This window comes from Rattus rattus, chromosome X (genome assembly GCF_011064425.1).
Source record: "Rattus rattus isolate New Zealand chromosome X, Rrattus_CSIRO_v1, whole genome shotgun sequence".
Classification (NCBI taxonomy): domain Eukaryota; kingdom Metazoa; phylum Chordata; class Mammalia; order Rodentia; family Muridae; genus Rattus; species Rattus rattus.
Genome location: NC_046172.1, coordinates 41,792,941 through 41,798,961, shown reverse-complemented (window position 1 = coordinate 41,798,961; position 6,021 = coordinate 41,792,941). Strand labels below are relative to the sequence as shown.

General features: G+C 45.5%; 1 pseudogene; it reads left to right on the top strand.

Annotated features, from left to right (window-relative positions):
- Positions 1-875: 875 nt before the first annotated feature.
- Positions 876-3,584, top strand: LOC116888476 (annotated as a pseudogene).
- The last annotated feature ends 2,437 nt before the right edge of the window (positions 3,585-6,021 follow it).

Below are 6,021 nucleotides of genomic sequence, written 5' to 3'. Positions count from 1 at the left end.
GCTTGCATCTGTTTTTCCTGTTCTCTTCCCTAGGATTTCTATCTCCAGGATTCCCTCAGTTTCTGTTATTAAATACTTTTATTTATTTCCTTCCGCTGTTGGTTGTATTTTCCTGCATTTCTTTAAGCAGTTTATGTCTTCTTTAAAGACCTGTACCTATTTTTATTTTCCTGTATTTCAAGGGATTCATTCATTTCCTTTTTAAAGGCCTCTATTATAAGATTAGATTTAAGGTCATTTTCTTGTGGTATAGTATGATATCCAGGGCTTGCTGTAGCAGGGTAGTTGCACTCTGAAGTCGTCATATTGCCCTGACTTTTGTTGATTGTGTTCTTTTGAGGGCCTTTAACCATCTAGATAGCTTTTCCCCTCTGAATGTTCCTTTTGTAGGCGTATTGGGAGGGGGCTTAACCTCTATGGTCTTGGTGTGACAGGCCTTTGATGGGTATCCTTGGGCTGTATGTTTCCCTGTCAGCAGGTCTGTATGGTTCAGGATCAGTAGGTTTAATGAAGGTGGGCAGATAATTGAGGTCTGCTGGGGATAGCAGACTACTAAAGACAGCTAGGGAAGCCCCAGACACCTGATTTCCTTTGATGAAAGTTTGCCTTTTGCTCATGGTGTTTCATTGAGGCAATAATAATGTTGACTAAGTCAATAGTATAATCCCAATGAAATAAAATATAGACAGATATAATATTGCAGGCCTTTAATCTCACTTCACAGGAAACAAAGGCAGGAGGATGTCTGTAAGTAGCCATTCTGGTCTACATAGCTAGACCAGGACAGCCAGGCCTATCTTATGTTATCCTGTGTATAAAACAAACAAACAAAACAAACAAACATTAATTTAAAAATGGGCAGTGAAGCTAGCACAGGGATGGCGGAGTCTTCTGAGTCCTTCTCAGCAGCATCTAGCCCTGCCCCTCAGCGGTGACAGATCAATGATCCCCTCACCTCCAGCCCAGGCCGCAGCTCCAGACGTGCTGACACTCTTACCTCCAGCCCTGGTAGAGACCTCCCCCCATTTGAGGATGAGTCCGAGGGGCTGCTGGGCACGGAGGGGCCCGTGGAGGAAGAAGAGGATGGAGAGGAACTCATGGTAATGGTATGGAGAGAGACTACCATCCCATTCCCGAGCTCGATGTCTACGATGTCTACGAGGCAGAGGGATTGGCCCTGGATGCTGAAGATGTGGAGGAGCTGAGAGCCAGTCAGAGTGAGGCAGCTGAGCGGGTTATGAGGCAGCGGGACTATGAGGCTGGCAGAGGCCTGGGTTGCATGTGTCGTGGGCTGCTGTATGACAGCGACGAGGAAGATGAGGAGCGGCCTGCCCATAAGCACCGCCACGTAGAGCGTGCCACAGAAGATGGCGAGGAGGATGAAGAGATGATTGAGAGTACTGAGAACCTGGAGGACCTCAAGGGCCACTCGGTGCGCGAGTATGTGAGCATGGCAGGGCCCAGGCTGGAGATCCACCACATTTCAAGAACTTCTTGCACACCCACGTGGACAGCCATGGCCACAATGTCTTCAAGGAGCGTATCAGTGATGTGTGCAAAGAGAACTGGGAGAGTTTGGTAGTAAATTATGAAGACCTGGCAGCCCGGGAACATGTGTTGGCATGCTTCTTACCCGAGGCACCGGCTGAGCTGCTGCAGATCTTTGATGAGGCTGCCCTGGAAGTTGTGCTGTCCATGTACCCTAAATATGACCTCATCACCAACCACATTCACGTGCGCATCTCCCACCTGCCTCTGGTGGAGGAGCTGCGTTCACTGAGGCAGCTACACCTGAACCAGCTGATCCATACCAGCGGTGTGGTGACCAGCTGCACTGGAGTCCTGCCCCAGCTCAGCATGGTCAAGTATAACTGTAGCAAGTGCAACTTTATACTGGGGCCTTTCTGCCAGTCTCAGAACCAGGAGGTGAAGCCTGGCTCCTACCCTGAGTGCCAGAAATGGGCCCTTTGCGATCAACATGGAGGAGACCATCTATCAGAACTACCAATGGATCTGCATCCAGGAGAGTCCCGTCAAGGTGGCTGCTGGCCAGCTGCCCCATTCCAAGGATGCCATCCTCCTTGCTGATCTGGTGGACAGCTGCAAGCCAGGAGACGAGATAGAGCTGACCAGCCTTTACCACAATAATTATGATGGCTAGCTTAACACCACCAATGGCTTTCCCGTCTTCATCACCATCATCCTGGCCAACCATGTTGCCAAGAAGGACAACAAAGTGGCCATGGGTGAGCTCACTGATGAGGACGTGAAGATGATCACCAGTCTTTCCATGGATCAGCAAATCGGAGAGAAGATCTTTGCCAGCATTGCAACCTCCATCTATGGGCATGAAGACATGAAGAGAGGCCTGGCTCTGCCCTGTTTGAGGGGAGCCCAAGAACCCAGGTGAGCACATGTCTGAGGTGACATCATCAAAGCTCTGGGGTGGGGACCCTGGCACAGCAAAGTCCCAGTTCCTCAAATAAAAAAATTGTCTAGCCGTGCTATCTTCACCACTGGCCAAGGTGCATCAGCCATGGGACTCACGGCGTATGTTCAGTGGCATCCTGTCAGCAGAGAGTGGACCTTAGAGGCTGGAGCCCTGGTTCTGGCCGACCGTGGTGTGTGTCTCATTGATGAGTTTGACAAGATGAATGACCAGGACAGGACCAGGATCCACAAGGCCATGGAACAGCAAAGCATCTCCATCTCCAAGGCTGGCATCATTACCTCGCTGCAAGCCCGCTGCACCGTCATAGCTGCTGCCAACCCCATAGGGGGCCACCACGACCCTTCACTGACCTCAGGGAATGTAGACCTCACAGAGCCCATCATTTCCCTCTTTGATATCCTGTGTGTGGTGAGGGACACTGTTGATCCTGTTCAGGATGAGATGCTGGCCCACTTTGTGGTTGGCAGCCATGTCAGACACCACCCCAGCAACAAGAAGGACGAAGGGCTGACCAACCGTGGCACCACAGAGTCAGTCATGCCCAACATATATGGTGTGGAGCCCCTGCCTGAGGAGGTCCTGAAGAGGTTCCTATGCCAAGGAACGGGTCCGCCCAAAGCTCAACCAGATGGACCAGGACAAAATGGCCAGGATGTACAGCGACCTGAGGAAGGAGTCCATGGCAACGGGCAGTATTCCCATCACAGTGCGACACATCAAGTCCATGGTCTGCATAGCAGAGGCCCATGCATGCATGCACCTGCGAGACTATGTGATGGAAGATGATGTCAACATGGCCATCTGCATGATGCTGGAGAGCTTCATTGACACCAAAAAGTTCAGTGTCATGCGCAACATGCACAAGACTTTTGCCTGGTATCTCTCCTTCCATCGAGATAACAATGACCTGCTGCTCTTCATACTGAAGCAGTTGGTGGCTGAGCAGGTGACATACCAACGTAACTGCTTTGGGGCCCAGCAGGACACCATCAAAATGCCTGAGAAGGACCTGATGGACAAGGCCAGGCAGATCAATATCCACAACCTCTCTGCCTTCTACGACAGCAACCTCTTCAACATCAACAAATTCAGCCGTGACCTGAAACGCAAGCTGATCCTACAGCAGTTCTGAGATAAAGAGCAACTTAGAAGTATTTACAAACTTTTCCAGAACGTTCTTGGAGCCTGTGATGGAGGAGCACAAGACCCTGCCTACAGAGGGAGGGCCCATCTCCTTGTGCTGATTTTCTTCCCGCCTAGCCAGTGCCTTCGTTTGCTTCTTGTACAGTTTCTTATAATTTATTTTTTAATAAATTTGAATACAACTTAAAATTAAAAATGACAGAAAGCAAATTTTATAGCATTCAAACAATAATGCAGAGCAAAATAATAATAATGCCATTCATTCCCAAGTCACTTATGAACGTTGTGGATGTGGCTTACTGGAGAACAGCACCATCTAAATAACTAAAGAAACTAAACTGTCTAAGCCATTGTAATGGATTAAGTTAAATTTAATAAAGTTTGAGGGCCTCCTTTTCAAAAATATAGCAAAGCGGTCAAAAAGAGAACATTCGAATGAGGAGGAAACTGTGTATGTTGATAATACATTGTTGGGGAAAAAACTTTTGTTACATAATGGCAAAAAAGTCATTCCCTACTGGATCTCACAGAAACTATGGTTGCCTGCAAAGGGTCTGCACAAGACTGACCCTGTCAACATCAAACATGTATCAAGCAGGGGGTCACAGGCTTTACTATTCTCCATTGAACTATTGGCAACTGATTGATTATAGGGGAAGGAAAATTATTGCCTTTTGTTTTATGCCAAACAGCACACCAGGTTCCAAAGAATACTTCCAGACTCATAGCCACACAGATAGTCCAGGTTAAAAAAAATCAAAGTATCAAAAATAAAACAAAACAATGCATAAATATGGGAAAAGAATCTATAAGGAGGAGGGAGTACAGCAGAGGTGTGAAGTGGAAATTTCTGGTTTCTTTGGAGACTCAGTTGTGTAATGTGATGAATTTCTGGAAACTGTCTTAATGGGGGATGTTTTTACTGAAACAGATATGTGGGAGAATGTTTTGCTGAGAACAGATTGTGGTATTTTTTCTGGAAGCAGCCTGAAAAGGGAGTATGTGATGTTTTGCTAAAGCAGACAATTGAGAGAACATGTGATGTTTGGAAAGCCTGTAAATGTAACACAACAGACAGTGGGCAATGCTGTATGGTTTTGGTTTACCTTGCCATTCTTTGCTGATCATCACTGGGCTTTGCAAACAATCACTGACGACACTTGGTAGTATTGGTTTGCCTTGCCACTCTTTGCTAGTCACCATTTGTCTTGACTTCATAGCGAGAACTTCTGGTGGTGTTCTGGTGGCTTCTTGCGGCTTCCTCAGACTCAAGCCAATTGGCTAAGCCTTTCAGATCAAACTGTCATGGCTGATTCAAGTGAAGTGAACTGCTGATATCCTGACAATGAACATTGGATTCACTTCAATGAAATAGGTACCCATCCTCCTTTGCCTTATTAATCTTTCCTTACTACTACCTCTGGGTGGTGGGCTAGAAGGGAGGTTAAATATTTAAGTACCCTTATTAAAAGTAGGTTTTGAAAAACATAAGCCTACAGCGGTGGAAAGAATGTAAGAGACGGTAGGGAAATACGAGCAATCAGATGACACAGGCATGTCAGGGTGGTAGGACCGTAGACAGAATGTGAGTAAACAGAATGCACTATGCATATGTATAAAATAGTCAAATAACAAATGCAATCAATAAAAATAGATATAGTCAAACTGAAGACTGGAAGACTTACATGTGTATATTTATAATGGCTCATTTGATATTATCTTGACACAGGCTAGAGTCACTTGAGAATAAGGAACTTCAATTGAGTAAATACCCAGCTTTCCCAAGTCCCCCACAATTGACCTGTGGGCAAACCTGTGGTGTGTTTTCTTGATGTGGAGTAGAGGTTAGGTCATGATGGGCAATGCAACCCCTGGTCTGGTGTTCCAGCCTTTGGAAGCAAGTCAGTAAGCAGCATATCTCCATGGTATCTGCATCAGTTCCTGTTCGTAGGTTCCTACCTTGAATTCCTGTCCTGAGTTCCCTGAATGATGAAATGAACCCTTCCTTCCCCAAGTTTCAGTCATGGTGTTCTACCAAAGGAACCCTCAGACAGCTTTCTTTTTAGGTTGAATAGCTTTGGGTCTTATGTGAATGTTTATGATCTAATTTGAAGTAATTTTTGTACATTGTATAAAATAGGTATCAATATTTTTATATGCAGTTATTGTTTTGTTCCATTGTGTTTTGTGTGGTTGTTTTTTTTTAATTGTTTTGTGGCTCTGGGGATTAAACCTAGGACAAATGCTACACAAGCAATACTATAATCCCAGCTCTGTTCAATTATTTAAAAAAATAATTTTATTACATCATGGTGAATAAACTTAATATGAGATCTAATTTGCTACTTCATATAATATTGGTGGCTCTGAAACTAGAACTTAATCATCTGTTTTTTTCTAGCTGAAGTATTATTGGAATTAAGGTC